Consider the following 18,121-nt stretch of genomic DNA (forward strand, 5'->3'; position numbering starts at 1 on the left):
TCTGACCCTCCGCTCAGCTGACCGAGATTTGTCACATGAGCCTGTGTGCTCTCTGAGCTTCCATGACTCCAGCATTTTCTATGATTGAGAGCAAGTCAAGTGTACACACTGTACACACCCAAAGTTAGTCTTGGGTATAGTTAGCATAGCTGTATTCATGCTACTCGTGAGAAAGTTAAGGCCTGGTCAGAGTCAGTGCCTGAAAAGCCACAATTAGAAATTTGGTTTGCTTCTCTGCAGCAACAAGACCTTCCCATTCCTATACATCGCCCTTCACTTTGCCTTCCTGGCTCTGACCTCTGTTGTTTCTATGACCTCCAGAACCCACCAGATTATTCTAATAGATTGTTCTGTATTACCCAAACATGATTTCTTGCTTTGTGCGTATGACTCATCATATACCCATACAGGGCCCTATTGGCCAGCCCCAATCCAAGGAACCTCTGACCTATTGATAGCTATAACTCGAGGGTGGATAAAGAAGGGCAGCACAAGCTTACAAGCTCCAGGAGGGAGTTAAAATGGGATCACTTTGGCCGGGCACAGTGGCTCACGCCTGTAATCCCAACACTTTGGGAGGCCGAGGCAGGCGGATCACGAGGTCAGGAGTTCAAGACCAGCCTGCCCAACAGGGCGAAACCCTGTCTCTACTAAAAATACAAAAAATTACCCGGGTGTGGTGGCGAGCACCATAATCCCAGCTGAGGCAGGGGACTGTAATCCCGGGAGGCTGAGGCAGGAGAATTGGTTAAACCCGGGAGGCGGAGGTTGCAGTGAGCCGAGATTGTGCCATTGCACTCCAGCCTGGGTGACAAGAGTGAAACTCCATCTCAAAAACAAAACAAAACAAAACAAAACAACAACAACAACAACAAAAAACGGGATCACTTTGCTATTTCCTGGATATTGTGAGCTGCTCACACCTGCCTCTCCTGTGTAACAAGATTACCAGGATGCATACTAAAGGTCTGTAAGTGGCAGAGAGGAGTTTTTGTCCTGGGATCTAAGAATTCTTAGGTGTTCTTGATCAATGATGGCTAAGCCATGTGTCCTGTGTAACAATAGATTTCCTCTTGGTGCAGCATGCTCAGTACTGTGCGTGAAAGTGGCTTATAAGGGTAAGACAAGGAATTAGAACTTGGGCACTTGAAATACCTCTGGAAGTATAAAAGTAGACTGGAGCCAGGAAAATACCTCAGAGTCACTAGGCAAGTCAGAATGGGGAATCACTTGGGCAGTTGAAAGTAGGAACATGTGTGACAAAAGCAAGTATGCAACCTGGACATATTGTTTTATTAACTTTCTGAGAAGTCATGCATCACTTCTTGCCTCAGTTACTCTTTTTAAAAATAAGAATAGTTTGGATCAGCCAGTCTCTAAATTCTCTTCTATTTCTAGAATGTTAATCTGTTTTACTTATTAAGTACCAGTGTCAGAGCACATTAGCAGTCCTGCTAACAGATACAAGATACCAGTAACATGAAGTTCTTGACATCTGAGACCAACTTCTCTTCTGAGAGGGAAAATTCTCTGTATGGTTTCTGCAAAGGCTGGAGCAGGTCAAGTCTGGGTGCAAGTGCAGGTCTTTGAGAACACCTTTAGAAGCAGAAGGTGACCCATGCCTAATCATTCTATAGTATTGTAGTAATTTCAGAATTATCAGACCTCACAGCAGTGAGTCAGCAGTGCCTTTGAAATTCGGGGCTAAATTTAACTTCATCAAACCCTGAATCATGGTTCTAGGATAATTTTAAAATAGAAGATGGTTATATTCATGGAATTTTCTGCTCATAGAATGGCAGAGGGGAACTGACTGTATGGGAAACAAAAAATCTTCCTGAACCAGTCAGATGAAGTATAGCCACACAAGAAACAGTGAGCCATTAGCTTGGGACACAGCAGTTACCACCTACCAGATCACTCCCACCTCTGGTGTTGGCTGGAGAGATCCCCCTTCCTAAATCATCCTTCTCAACCATCTCAGTGGTTCCAAAATCTAAGGGAGGACATTGCACAAGACAAAAGTAGGGAAAGCATTTGTCACCCACACCCTTAGTATGCTCCTCCCAGTGCTTTTCAATTCCAGCCATGTGTTGCATCAGATTAGATATATACTATCTCTCTCAGGACCAGCTACGTAACTTGTTAGGCCTGATGCAAAATGAAATCATGGGGCCCCTTGTTCAGAAGTTAAGAATTTGAAGATGGTGCCAGTACAGCATTAATCCAAGTACAGGTCCCTTTGAAGCACAGGACCGTGGGTGACTCTGCAGGTTGCACACACATGGGGCTGACCCTGATCTTTTCCCGCAGTCTTCTGCTCCTCTGCTTTCCTGCTAAAGATGCCTGTTCACTCAGGGTACTGGTTTTAGACTCTGAGTGGTTCAACAAATCCACCCAAGCAACTTGCATACATCATTCTTTCTCTTGTGCCATCTTGTTATGAACCACAGTTTTATTGACATGAGGAAAAGGCATCAGAACAAATCTGACAATGTTCATTGGCTCACATTTTCCAGAGAGACGCATCCTTGGGGTGCTGAGATCCTACTAGATATACTGAGTCTAAACCAGAGGTTCTTAATGAGGAGTGAGCTCAGGCTTACCTGAGATGCCCAGGGATTCTAAATCTGTAAACCTACTTTATTTATGCTCTTGAAAAGTCTTCTCAGTAAAACAATGGTAAAGAAGCATTTGAAAACAATTCCATTTATTTGTTATTTTATATATCTTATGACTTCTTTTATCATTATTTGATTTTTTGAGACATACATGCGTATCCGTGCATGTGTATGCTCCCCTCCCCACCAGCTTGATGTTAGAATCTGTTTAAATGGACTTTTTTTGTTGTTGTTGTTCAGAGTGTTTTAAACTTCAGTGTGGCTTGCAAGTTCTGTGTGGTGATGATTATCCACTTTGACTCCGGGTGAATTTATTTGTGGCTGGATCTAGCAGAGGCCACAAACTAATTATTGCAACCAACCAAGAAAAATAAAGAGAATGAGGAAATGCCAGAAGTATTGACAATATTTATTGTAGCATATGGCTAATGTAAAAAGAGGTAATAGAACGATGTATCTCAGGGGATCATTCAAAAGGAAAATTACTTAAATTAACTTTTCAGGCAGACCGAATTATGCATTACACCCCTCCTGTAATGCTATACAAAGTCAATGTTTGTGAAGAGTAGAACTGGCGGCTATAAATCAAGCCTTTCAGAAGAACTGTTGTGTCTGCAGGGATTTTTTTTCCTTTGCTTTTTTGACATTTAGATGAATGAAGAATTTTCTCAGCAAATTATTAATTACTCCTTCTTGCCTATAGAATTGAGTTCACTGTAGTTATGTAGGAGTCAATGGTATTCAAACTGCAGCTTTTGATGAAGTAATCGGCTGCTTCTGGGGCCTCTTTCAGCTGCCCTGGGCGTGCTTCACATGTAAACGACTGCCAAATGGATTCTTTCGACATTCCAGCCAATTAAAATACATTTAAAGTGCAGCTGGTGGAGAGGCAAACCATGCGATTGTGCGGCGAACTTCAGGGCAGTGAGACAAAAAACAAACTTTGCGGAACCCAGCTCCAGCAGCCCAGCAAGGCATTCGTTCGGGGGCAGTAGAGAAAGTCATAAAAAGAGGCTATCTTTAGCCCCCGTCAGAATCAAAGATGACACTTTGAGCACCACCTTACAGGACACAAAAGAGGGAAGCATGTTTGTTAGGGTGTCAGTTTTCTCTCCTTGCCTCTTGAAACTCTGTGTGTTGGCTGGTTGCCCAATGTGGTGCGGCATACAAATGTTGACAGAACACAGCGGTGTTTGTTAAACCCGGCCTGGGGAAACCAGTGATTAAAACTCTTGAAGGAAGATCCGAAAACCCCAGGAACTCTCCTCAATAGCATTAGAACATTGATCGAATGAAAGAGAAAGCAATGAGTGGGCTAAAGTGAAACATTCAGCGTCCCTGTCTGCTATGCCTTCTCGGTAAGGACAGAATTTTCTCTTCTTCTTCTTTTTTTTTTTTTTTTCCTTGAATGTTGATGTTGGTATAGAGGAAAGCACCCAATGTGTTAAGTGCTCTGGTCTGGAGCTCTGATTTGCAGCGTGCAGAGTGTGCCTGTGATTTTTCTGGAGGACATGAAGGGATCACACTCACTGTGTAAATAGACACAGGGCATTACATGGCACGTGGTGTCTGCGAGTGCCTTTCCAGAATTCAGGATGGTACATTTTTAAATGTTTGCCTTTGCTGACCTAGCCTAGTACTTGCTGCTGTGTATCCAGGTGCCTGGAAATTAATTCCTCCTTGGAACCAACAGTTATGATGTACATGCCTGATTAATTTTTATTTTAATTTTCATGTTGTCTGATTCATTCCTCAGCCAGCCGCACACTATGCATGTCAATCGTGTTTTTTTTTTTTCTTTTTTCCCTCTTCCTGGGTTAATATTCAGCCAGATCCAGGCATTCTGGTTTACTAAAGCAAAGTCAAAATATTTGGAAATGCCTTGCTTTATTCTGATATTCACTGGAGAAGCTGCTAACTTGGGAATTTGCTCTGAATCATCCCTTTCTAATATTTTAAGGAGGCAGGTGCAGTTGCATGATTTCTGTGGTGCTGCAAGTTCAGTAAATACCCAGCTCTTGGATCATACTCAGACACCTATCTTAAATTCCTAAGAATGCTAAGTTGGAGTATGGCTGAGCAGGGGCATTGATTCCTAACCATCAATTGATCAATGAAAGACATACAAAGTTCCTGATTGTTCCCTATCTTAGCTTGTCATGGTAGGCCCTTTCTGGCTCCAATTTTGTTCATTGCAAACAAAGAATCTTGCACATTTCACCGTGAAGGATCACATTGCAGCGTCCTGAGCTCAGTTAAATGTGCTTTATTAATCTTTAATGTGCCAGTAGCTCTGAGGCTATGCCAAGCTGAGACTTTCCAAAATTCTCCAAGCTACCTGCTGCCAAGATAAACGGTGGTAGGCCCAGAAGGGGATATTTTAAGGAAACTTGCAACAGCAAAGTTTTACCCATTAAGTTTGTCCTGAGTCAATGAAAGAAACCTTAAATAAAAGAGATTTCAGAAAGAGCTACCTCAGCTCTGTACCCTCTGTGTGAGAGACCTGCTGGGAAGAGTCCACCTCCTCACACACACAGTAGTATATGCTCCAGAGTGGGAGGGAATAGGCTTTCTGCTGTGTGCTTGGTGGGCTGTGTTTATGAAATGGGTGCCATGCAACAGAGACATGTGTGAACGTAGAAAGCTTTCCTGCCTGTGGCTGTGTTTGAGCCCAGAGAAAAACAAGGTTATATATGTGTTGTGCTGCCTGTCCAATGCAACTATTTCAGACATAACAGCATCAGAGGTGTACCATGGCCACAGAGGTTCACTTGGACAAAAGCACAGCTTTACAGAAAAAGAAAAGCGGGATGGCACACCTCTGAAAACGGGGCAGTGGAGGTGACTTAATGACTCAGAGGACTATATGAACCTGTGATTGATTGGCCAGGTCCTGGAGAACATAAGGCTGTGACCTCATGTGGGGCTCTGAGTGGCTCATCAGGTTAATGCAGAGTATACGGTGTCATCATCATTTTGGGGGATGCAGGTAAGAGACAAAATGGACTCTGCCTTTGGACACAAGTCCTGTAAGCAGGAACTTCACTTACAAGATTGCTATGAGAGGAACATGGAATTAGAGCTGAGAGGAGTTCCAAGGTCCTTTCTGATTTTGAGTCAGTCACACAAAGACTTTATGAATATGTGTAGGCAGTAATGAGGGGTGATCAAGAGTAAAGGATGGCCTCAGTTAATCAGGTGGTTTTGTTGGCTTTAAAGTCAAGTCCAATCTCCTTCCTGTGGCCTAGAACAGGGGTTGACAAACTACAGATCACAGGCCCAAATCTGCCACCATGTGTTTTTTTGTAAATAAAGTTTTATGGAAACAGAGCCACACCCATTTGTTCATATATTATCTATGGCTGCTTTTGTGTTACCACGGCAGGGCTGAGTAGTTGCAACAGAGACTCTATGGCCCTGAAAAGCCTAAAACATTTACTATTGGGTTCTTTAAAGGAAAAGTTTGAGAGGCTAAACATATAGAACAATGCTTCTCAAACTATCTGTGGTGAAGAACCTGTTTTGTGTTTTAAATTTCTAATCCGTTATGCACTGATAGTTTCTTTAAATATAATAGAAATGTTGCATGAATGTTATGGTGATATCATATTGCTATAAAACTTCTAAATATTTATTCTTAATTTTTGTGCTTATCACAGATCAGCAACAAATAGTTTACAGACTTGCACCAGTTCCTGGACCACACTTTGAGAAGTTCTGGTCCTTGCATAGTTTTCTAGCCTCATCGTGGGCCATTTGTCCCAAATTTCCAAAGATGCTCTCCTCTCTTATGAGTCAAATCAACAAACCCTTCCCCATCTTTGGGCCTTTGCTGCTGATGTTTGCTTTACCTAGAAGTCTTTTTCCCTGACTCTTCTCTTAGCTCCTCCTTTCCTTTAGGTCTCTGTTTAAATTCATTTTGTCAAAGGAGCTTTTTAAAGAAGTCCATCTGAAAAATCTTTCCTCATCTTTCATCACTCTTTCTTCATAGCATTTATTGCAATCAATATCTATCGTGTTTATTTATTTGTTTATCTCCTTCTTATTTGTTTCTCTGTTTTGGTCAGGATTCAGTAACAGCACCATCTATTTCAGCTAGTTTAAGCAGAAAGGAATTTTGTACTGGTTTGAGCAGGCATATAAAATCTTGTAGAAGGAATCGGGGAGCAGGCAGAACTTCTGAGAGTAATGCACAGGGCATGGCAGCATGTTTACAATTATGTCTCTGTCACTATCACAAAGCTGGATATCAGGAAGCTGATAGTCTCAGTCCATTTTGTTGTTGTGTTGTTGTTGTTGTGTATACCAGAATACCTGAAACTGGGTAATTTATAAATAAAATAGATTTATTTATAAATTCCTTATAGTTATGGAGTCTGGGAAGTCCAAGGTTGAGGGGCTGCCTCTGATGACAGCCTTTTGCTGGGGAGACTCTGCAGAGTCCTGAGGTGGTGTGGAGCATCACACAGTGAGGGGCCTGAACATGCGAGCTCAAGTCTCTCCTCCTCTTCTTATAAAACCACCAGTCCTACTTTCATGATAACCCATTAATCCATTAACCAATTAACCCACTAATCCATGAATTAATTGATCCATTTATGAGGGCAGAACCTTCATCACTCAATCACCTCTTAAAGGCTCCACCTTTTAATACAGCCACTTTGAAGAGTTTATTTCGATATGAGTTTTGGAGGGGACAGATATTCACACTGTTGCACTAATGCCACCACCACTACCTCCAGGATCACATTGCCTCTGCTCTCATCTCCTCCACCAAAACAAGCATCTTTGTTTCTTTCTTTTTTTTTTTTTTTTTTTGAGACGGAGTCTTGCTCTGTTGCCCAGGCTGGAGTGCAATGGCACGATCTTGGCTCGCTGCAAACTCCGCCTCCTGGGTTCTCGCCATTCCCCTGCCTCGGCCTCCCGAGTAGCTGGGACTACAGGCACCTGCCACCACGCCCAGCTAATTTTTTGTATTTTTAGTAGAGATGGGGTTTCACCATGTTGGCCAGGACGGTGTCGATCTCCTGACCTCGTGATCCACCCTCCTCAGCCTCCCAAAGTGCTGGGATTACAGGCGTGAGCCACTGCGCCTGGCCGCATCTTTGTTTCTTGAAACAAGTGAAGCTAGAGATAGGATATTAGGGCCTTTGCTACAGATGTTGCAGATAACCTGACACCTCTGGCAGGAACAGCAGAAACTGAGCACCTAACTCCTGATTTTCACTCTGACTTTCAAATCCCACTATAGGGGGCCTCCTGGATGAAATATGAATAGCAACAGAGCTCAAGCTATGAGGGAGTTAGTGAAATATTTGGCTTAAAAGCTTAGGTTTTTGAGTCTCTAATGATGAAATGGAGTCCCTATAATCTGCCTGCATCATCTACTGGAAGGTTATCCCCATGAGGGTAGGGACCTTGTTCATCACCCTACACCAGTGCTGAGATTAGTGCCTGCCACCAGATGCACAATCAATGTTGATGCTATATTTATGCATGCATGAATGGAATATACGTTTTCTCGAAGTCTGTGGTTTATAATAAGGTAGCATGTAGTACACACAAGGGAGATTCATGTGTATGAGTTAGCCTGAGAAAGATCTCTGAGGTGGGAAATGGAGACTACTTATAGGCAATAATCTCACCTTTGAAACATACCTTCTTTTTCAAAACTGAAATATATTCATATAGCTGAAGTTAATCAGTGTGCTCAGGGATGGGAGTATTCAGGTTACTAGCTAACACTATGATTTACTGAGGGCTTATTATAAGCCCTGCACTACACTGTATGCTACACATGCATTATCCCATTTATTCTGCACAAAATCCTGATGCAGCAGACATTACCTCTATTTGCAGAGAGGAAATAGAGGCTTTACCTAGTAAAGCGGCTTCCCCAAGTCACAGAGCTGGTAAGGGGTGGAGCCATATTTGATACCATGACTTTCTAAAATCCATGTTTTAGCTCTTAACCTCCAATTATAATCCCACATACAATTTACCTTTCTGGTTATTGTACATTCACTGAGGAATCTTCTGTTTTGTTTTCATCCTAGTGGCTGGTTAATCTATTGCATTAATCTACTTTGTGTGCAGTCTGTTCATCTGGACTGAGATATCCATACAGATCTCTGGATCATTGCTGAAGGTTGCTGAATATCAGCACTAAATCTGTGGGTCTGTAGATAAGTGTTTCGAAGAAATAGGAGAAAACTAATTCTGCAGGGATGAAGAGTATAAAGAAGGTATACACAAGGTAGTAATTTTTGCTGTTAGGACAAAAATCTTAGATAATAGAATATTTCTCTCGTAATTGGACAACGCTCCACCCATGCCATATGTTTGGTTAAAATTTTCAAGTCTTTGGATTCTGTCAGGTTGAAATTCTATGTAACATTATAGTCATTGAACAGTGATATTTGGTAATAGTAGTGACTTTTTGATAATAAAAAATAAGTTGAGAATTAATTTTATATTTTAAGTTTTAGAGGACTCAAAAAGATACCTTTGAAGAAAGAGGACCTGGCAAGTGGTGGAGCACCCAAGAAATTTTACCTGACAACAATATACATGATAAAATAAACCACTTAAACCCCATTTCTAGTGTCTAAGAATGATAGGGGGGAAAAGAAGTACTACTGAAATGGTGGAGTAAAGACCTCTGAAAATCTACTTCTCCAAAAAAGCAAGAAAGCACTGACAAAAATGGCCAAAATCAATGTTTCTAGAACTCAGGAAATTAAAGAAAGGCTTGCAACAATCTGAGGAGCATTTATTCCGGGGAACGATTAGCTGAATCTCAGCAAGAACAGTGAGCTGTGTGGCATTTAACTTGCCCTATTTTCATTCCCCTCTTCCCAGCTTGAAAACGAATATGTGATTATAGTAGTTGTGCAAACCAGTAGCCTAGTCACTACTAGGTCACTACTATTACCAAATATCACTGTTTAATGACTATAATGTTAAATAGAATTTCAACCAGCCTAGCAACTACTGGAAGGGACAAAACTTTATTCTCCCCGAATTGTCATAATTTGACCTTTCTGCTAGCTCCCTGCAAACTCCCACTCTCAGGTCTTGTCTTTATTTTATCTGACTCAGAATTTAAGTACAAAGATGCTTTTCCCTGGGACATTCATATCAACATACACACTATGAGAGTTTGAGAAAGAGGATACCAGTATACGCATTATGAGAGTTTGAGAAAAAGGAAAGATAGGAAGGAGCAGAAAGAATATTTGAAGAAATAACAGCTGAAAACATGCCACATTTGATGAAAGATATACATCTACATGTCCAAGAAGCTCAATAAACTCCAAGTAGGATAAAAATACAAAAGAATATTATTTAACTAGAATATTTAGAGAAAGCTTATAACTCAACTATAAAAAGACAAGTAAACCAGTTAAAAAAACAAGCAAACAGTTCAAATATTCATTTCTCAAAAGAAGATATGTGAATGGCTAGTATACATAAAATATGCTCAACATTATTAGTTATTAGGGAAACACAAACAAAAACCAAATTAGATACCACTTTGCACCCACTAATATTGCTGTGATAAAAAAGATGGACAATAAGAAATATCAGCAAGGATATGAAGAAATTAGAACCTTCATATATTGCTGGCGGGAATGTAAAATTGTGTAAATTGTGTAGCCACTTTTAAAACAGTTTGGCAGTTCCTCAAAATGCTAAGCGTAGTGTTTCCATATGATGCATCAGGTCCACTCCTACATATAGTTCCAAGAGAATAATAAATATATGTCCACATGAAACTTGTACATGGATGTTCATAGCAACATTATGCATACTTTCCCAGAAGTGGAAAGAACCCAAATGATAATCATTTGATAAATGGATAAAGGAAATGTGGTATATCCATACAATAGAATATTATCTAGCCATATAAAGGAATGAAGCCCTGATTTATATACCACATGAATGAACCTTGGAAACATTATGTTAAGTTTAAAAAGCCAAATGTAAGAGGTCACATATTGTATAATTCCATGTGAAATGTTCAGAATAGGCAAATCCATAGAAAAATAAAGTAGACAATTGTTTCTAGAGGCTGGGAAAAGGGATACTGGGAAGTAACTGGTAACGGGTATGGGCTTTCTTTTTGGGGTTGACAAAATGTTCTGGAATTAGATAGTGGTGCTGATAGTACAACTCTGTGAATATATTAAAGCCTACTGAATTGTGCTCTTTGAAAAGGAAAATTTTATTACATATAAATTATATCTCAATAAACATGATTAAAAATGCTATTGAAGGAAACTAGTTAATTGGACACATTAGAGTTCAGTCAACCTTACCAATTTGGGGGCATAAGGCAAGGGTGTAAATAGATGTCAATATGCCATATATCAAATATTTTACAATTGTAAATCAAGAAAATGAAATTTTAAGTAAGTTCTACTCTTCTGCTTTGACCAACATACCTTTGGATCACCTTTGTCCTGTTTGTAGTAGAAAGTCAGCAAGGGCTTTAGTTAGGATAGGGAATCAGCCCTGTCGAGGTCTGAGTGGAAAACAACCTGGGGATGCAGTTAGTAAACTACGGCAATGATCCTACCAGAGATTGAGGAGGACCCAAACCAATTTGTTGGTGTGGAGGGAGTATGACAGATACAGCAGACATCCTGTAAGCTGAATCAGCAGAGATGGAGTGGAAAGAGGATAAAGGATGAGAGGAAAGAGAGAGGCTGGTTGATGTTCAGAGTTTCCATGACTCAGGATGATGTTATCAGCCCTAGTTTCAGAGTTCACTATTGTCACATCATCACCAGGAAATGATCCAATATTTGGAACATGTTCTCATTTCATTAGTCTCAGTGTGATTTTACATTTCAAAGAGAAGCAGGTATTAGCACAATAGGTAATTGGGCTAAGTTGGTAGAATATGGGAAGGTAAGAGACTGAATGTTAATCAGGCTTTCAATCTTAAATTAGCAGCAATCACATATTTTCAAGAAACTATGAAGAAGCTAGGTTTTGGCCAAATTTTAAAGGAAATTAAGATTGCATGCCTCTCCATTTCAGTTCTACCAAATAGTTCAAGTCCTTCCTCTTTAGCCCTGGTTTTTACAGATCCTGCAACAAGATTGACAGTTGCCTCTCTCTCAGACTTATATGCTATACTATTTTATATCTTTCTCTGCATCTTGCTGTAATACTCTGACCAGATATGAGGTGGGTTGCTGTGAGACAGGCTGTCTCATAATTTGATGGTGGAGTGCCAATTTGTGTGACTTTTATGGAAAGCATTTTACTAATTGATGTTAGAGTATTTAAATCGATTCCATTATCATCTATTCTATTATAATTTAGAATATTTTAATCTATTATAATTTAATCTATTCAAAGGAAATAATGTGTGATTGTAAAATTACTCATTACAACATTATTTTAATGGTAAAACATAAAAAACTAGTGAAAAATTGAAAATAATCTGAAGTCCATCAGTAGGTGACTGTTAAATAAGTAATAGTGAATAGAATAGTGTGCAGCCATTAAAAACTCATGTAAGGCCGGGCACGGTGGCTCACACCTGTAATCCCAGCACTTCAGGAGGCCGAGGTGGGTGGATCACCTGAGGTCAGGAGTTCGAGACCAGCCTGGCCAACATGTTGAAACCCCGTCCCTACTAAAAGTACAAAAATTAGCCGGGCATGGTGGTGGCTGCCTGTAATCCCAGATACTCGAGAGGCTGAGGCAGGAGAATCTCTTGAACCTGGGAGGCAGAGGTTGCAGTGAGCCGAGATCGCGCCACTGCACTCCAGTCTGGGTGACAAGAGAAAGACTCAGTCTCAACAACAACAACAACAACAACAACAAAAAAAGGATGTAGATCTAGTTGATTGAAATAATGACTATGATATAGTAAGTGGTAAATGTAGGCTAAAAGTAAGTGAATTAGGAATTCATTTTAAAAATGTCTTTCTCTACATATATGTATCTGCATACAAACAAAAGCTAGAAAGTACTTCCATTAAAATGAGAAGATAATTTTTACTTTCATCTTACATTTTTGTATTGCTGAATTTGTTTTTAATTAATAAACATTCATATTCATATAATAAGTAAAACATAGCTTTAGCATTCACCAAATCACCATTTACCATTAACCACTGTGAATCAAATAAACAAAAATGCTATATTCATAAGATGAAATACATTACACTACCATTTAACATACTGATTTTGAAAAATAGTGATTTTGAAAATGAATGTTAACAGTTTTTACCCACAATAAACACAGGGATACTTTGTTTTATTGTGCTTTGCTTTATCGCACATCACGGATATTGTGATTTTTTCCCAGTTGAAGACTTGTGACAACCCTGCATTAAGCAAGTCTATCAGCGCCATTTTCCCAACAGCATGTGATCATTTTGTGTTTCTGTGTCACATCTTGGTAATTCTCACAATATTTCAGACTTTTAAATTATTACTATTTATATATCTGCTTTGGTGATCTGTGATCTGTGATTTTTAATCTTACTATTGCAATTGTTTTGAGGTATCACAGACTATGCCCATATAGGAGGTGAAGTTAAAATGTGTGTGTTCTGACTGTTCCACCAACCTGCCATTCTCCCATCTTTCTCCCTATCCTTGGATTTCCCACTTCCCTGAGACACAACAGTATTGAAATTAGGCCAATTAATAACAGTACAATGGCTGTAAAGTGTTCAAGTGAAAGGAAGAATTATGCATCTCTTACTTAACATTAAAAGCTAGAAATGATTAAGCTTAGTGAAAAAGGCATGTTGAAAGCTGAGACAGCCTGAAAGCTAGGCCTCTTGCTCCAGTTAGCCACGTTGTGAATGCAAAGGAAATGTTCTTGAAGAAAATTAAAAGTGTTACTCCAGTGGACAACAAATAACACCAAAAAGTGAAACAGGCTCCATTGCTGTTATGGAGAAAGTTTTAGTGGTCTTGAAGATAGACCAAACCAGCCATAACATTTCCTTAAGCCAAAGCCTAATCTAGAACAAGACTTTAATTCTCTTCAACTCTATGAAACTGACAGAGGTGAGGATGAAAAAATTGTGGAAGAAATGTTTGAAGCTAGCAGAGGTTGGTTCATGAGGTTTAAAGAAAGAAGCTATCCCTATAACATAAAAGTGCAAAGTGAAGCAGAAAGTACTGATGTAGAAGTTGCAAGTTATCTAGAAGATCTAGGTAAGATAGGTGGTGAAGGTGGCAATACAAAATAACAGATTTTCGGCTGGGTGCGGTGGCTCACATATGTAATCTCAGCACTTTGGGAGGCCAAGGCAGGTGGATCACAAGGTCAGGAGATTGAGACCATCCTGGCCAACATGGTGAAACCTCATCTCTACTAAAAATACAAGAATTAGCTGGGTGTGGTGGTGTGCGCCTGTAATCCCAGCTATTACGGAGGCTGAGGCAGTAGAATTGCTTGAACCCAGGAGGTGGAGGTTGCAGTGAGCCGAGATTGCACCACTGCACTCCAGCCTGGCAACAGAGCGAGACTCTGTCTTAAAAAAAAAAAAAAAAAAAAAGAGAACAGATTTTCAATCTAGGTGAAATAGCCTTATATTGGAAGAAGATATCATCTAGGACTTTCAAGCTGTAGAGGAGAAGTCAAAGCCTGGCTTCAAAGCTTCGAAGGACAGGCTGACTCTCTTGTTAGGATGTAATGCAGCTAGTCACTTTAAGATGAAGCCAATGCTCATTTAATATTCCAAAAATTCTAGGGTCCTTACGAATTATGCTAAATCTACCCTGCCTATGCTCTAGAAATAAAATAATGAAGCCTGAATGACAGTGTATCTGTTTATAGCATGACTTACTAAATATTTTAAGCCCACAATTAAGACCTCCTGTTCAGAAAAAAAAAAGATTACTTTCAAAATATTGCTGCTCATCACCAGTGAACCTGGTCACCCAAGAGCTCCAAAGGAGTTGTACAAGGAGATTAATGTTGCTTTCATGTCTGTTAACACAACATCCATTCAGTAGTCCAGGGATGAAGAAGTAATTTAAACTTTCTAGTCTTATTATTTAAGAAATACAATTTGTAAGACTAAAGCTGCCATTGACAGTCTTACAGATCCTGTGATGGATCTGGGCAAAGTAAATTGAAAACTTACTGGAAAGAATTCACCATTCTAGATGCCAATAAGAACTTCTGTGATTCGTGGGAGGAGGTCAAAATATCATCATTAACAGGAGTTTGGAAGAAGTTGATTTCACCTTCATGGATGACTTTGAGGGGTTTGAGACTCCAAGGAGAAAATAACTGCAGATATGGTAGAAAGAGCAAGAGAACTGGAATTAGAAGTGGAGCCTGAAGATGTGACTGAATTGCTGCAATCTCATGTTAAAACTCTAACAGGTGAGGAGTTGCTTCTTACAGATGAGCCAAGAAAGTGATTTCTGGAGATGGTGTCTACTCCTGGTGAAGATGCAGTGAACATTGTTGAAATGACAACAAAGGATTAGAATATTCATAAACTTAGTTGATAAAGTAGCAGCAGGGTTTGAGAGGATTGACTTCAACTATCCAACAGCATTGCATGTTACAGAGAAAACTTCCATGAAAAGTCAGTCAATGTCAAACTTTATTTTTTTCTTATTTTAACAAATTGGCACCACCGTCCCAGCCTTCAGAAAGCGCCACCCTGATTAATCCATGGGCATCCACATAAAGGCAAGATGCTCCACCAGCAAAAAGATTACAACGTGCTGACAGCTCATAACCGGCATTTTTTTTAAGCAACAAATATCTTTAAATTAAGATATACACATTGTTTCTTAGACATAATGCTACTGCACACTGAAAAGACTGTAGCATAGTGTGAACATCACTTTCTATATGCACTGGGAAACCAACAAATCTGTGTGACTCCCTTTATTGCAAAATTCGCTTTACTGCAGTGGTCAGGAGCCCAACCTGCAATATCTCCATGGTATGCCTGTACCTACAGCAGTAACTATAGCCATAACCAAATTATTTTTAATAAATACCTATTATTTTAATATTCAGAAAATATTTTTAATTTCAGAATTATTATTAGGTTGGTGCAAAAGTAATTGCGGTTTGGCCACTTTCACTGAATTACTTTCAAAACCGCAATTACTTTTCCACCAACCTAATGGTATTGTGATCAAATTCTTTATACTCTCTCTTAGGTGCTGTAAATCAAAATGCCATAGTTGTATCTACTAATTCAAGTTAAATGTATATATGTATTTACAGTACAAACCAGAAATATGTTATAAGCCATATATTTCTTACATATGGAAACCTGAAGTAGTGGGCATTGTAGACACTGGGAAGACAGATTTTTAGTTAATTGAGTCTTCTAGAGAGTTAAGGAGAAAGGCCATATACACACTTACAACACTTTTGTACACTTGATAACCCACAGAGTTGGGCAAATGATAAAAAGATATTGAGAGCCACATTATTACACTATTTGCTTTTTCAGAGAGAGCATTTGGAAAACTTGGTAAGGTGGATTTTTCATCAACCCATGCAAAGTAATTTAATAATCTGGCCAAAAATTATCTTAAATTGATTTAGTCTTAGGAAATGTCCAAATCACTTCCTTAGAATATCTTCTTTGGTTTTTACCACAATCTCGTGAGGCAGACAGGACAAATATTTACATTCACAGATAAGGAGACAGCTTCAGACAGGTTAAGCACACTGCTCAAGATCTCAAACTAGAAAATTAAGGATCTGGGATCTGAACCCACATTTTTTTTTGACAATATAAGTTAGTTCTAGTTATAAGTGGGAATTGAATCTTAGTTTACCGGCTCCATGTCCAGATGTTTATCTATTCTATGTCTTTGTATCCTCCCAGAAGATTACAATGCTTATAAAGTAGCCCAGGATTGAATCCTGATCCGTTTCTAATAAGGCACCAGTGAACACAAAGCAAGGAGGATTCTAGATGAACAAGACTGTGGTAAAGCATGGTCAGGGGAAAGGGCTTGGGTATGGGGGGATGGTTGGGAGACCTTCAAACTCAAATAGCTGCCAAGGCCATACAGGTGATATAAATAATGGAAGCCTGCTAGGAGTGAGAAAAACAAAATCAGCTGCATGATAATGGAACTGCCACTGGATCGCATTATGGTAGCGATAGCAGGGATTCATGAGTGTGGGCGAACTGGAGAGCGTGTCCTGTTAAATATCTGAAGGATGTAGCTGTTGCTTAGCACCAGCAACTGTTGCAGAAAAGAAACTGACTCTGTGTTTTACTTTTTTCAGTTACTCAAAAGAAAGCTGAAAATTTTGATTTTTAGGCAAAATCTCTCCATTTTAAAGCTAGTATTAATTTTTTAAAAAGCATTTCATAAGCTGACCAAAATATATGTGATGGCAAACAAAGCCTCTAGAGTTGGTGCTTTGTGATTTCTGGGCATATTGTGTCTAAGAGTTTTCCAGGTTCCTAGTTGATCAAATTCGATTTCTGCTTCCTTGATGATGCTCCACAGTGATCCTTGTCATTTGTCCTTATGCATTCAGGCAAACATCTCTCTTTCATCTTCTTCGCACCCACCTACACCTACCACCCTCATCAATCCTCGTCATTTCTCACACTTGCTCTAAGAGATTGTGCCCAAGAGGATATCCCCAAGTGCACCCCGAGAACAGTCTGGGTAAACACTGCTGGTCATGAGTGTTTAGAAATGTCCCCTGAGGCTCAGGAAAGACATCTTTTAATTAAGCTACACTTCTGACTTTAATTATTGTCTAGACTAGGATTTTTTTTTTTTTTGCAAGCCTGTAAATATATGCGTGGGGACTGGGTGATACAAATCATTCAGCTTTTCTACACTTAGAAGGAATCCAACCAGAAGGTGCCAAGGAAAGTTCAAAAGGCGTATGAGCAAAGGTGCAAATCTCCATGTTAAATCCGCAAACTAGATTAAACACTTGACTGCTGCCTTGAGCTGAAATAGACAGAGGCATATTCCATCCTAGTTTCTCAGGGAGGCTCACAGCAAAGGGAACATGTGCATCGAGCTGACTCACACAACGTTTCGTCCAGCGAATGTTCTAATACGTCTTTGGAGGAGTCTGACTTTGGAGATAGTTCTCTTCATAATCCATCTTTGGGCAAACTTACAATGTTTCAGTATGTAATGCTTTCCTATTTATAAAGTGTTTTTAATCATGATTCTCTGTTGAAAATTTTGAAAATACCACAAAGTATATAAAAGAGGGTTTTAAACAATTGCATGCAATCCCATCACCCCGAGATAGTTTTGTAATATTGGTGTATGTTATTCTAATCTCTTTGCTGTGTTTTCATGAAAAACAGATAAGCAAATGCACACACACACAAAATAAAGAAAACATGCTCTTGGCTTTACATAAAAAATTTGAATATCAATAATTACACTTTGTGATAAATTCAGTCTACATAAATAAGCAATAGGAAAAAAAATAGTGAGTGGCGAGACCACAGGAAAGTCAGAATCCAACAGGTAAGAAAGAGAATGAG

At 39.5% G+C, this 18,121-nt stretch overlaps 1 protein-coding gene across 1 annotated transcript in view; it reads left to right on the plus strand.

Moving 5' to 3' along the window:
* The first annotated feature begins 3,502 nt into the window (after nucleotides 1–3,502).
* Nucleotides 3,503–18,121, plus strand: part of NCKAP5 (NCK associated protein 5) — a 1,001,373-nt gene continuing 986,754 nt past the window's right edge. The window contains exon 1 of the mRNA XM_055108553.2: nucleotides 3,503–3,979. The gene's annotated coding sequence lies outside the window, so the exon portion shown is untranslated. The remainder of the gene's footprint in view (nucleotides 3,980–18,121) is intronic.

The sequence above is a fragment of the Pan paniscus genome, chromosome 13 (genome assembly GCF_029289425.2).
Source record: "Pan paniscus chromosome 13, NHGRI_mPanPan1-v2.0_pri, whole genome shotgun sequence".
NCBI lineage: Eukaryota > Metazoa > Chordata > Mammalia > Primates > Hominidae > Pan > Pan paniscus.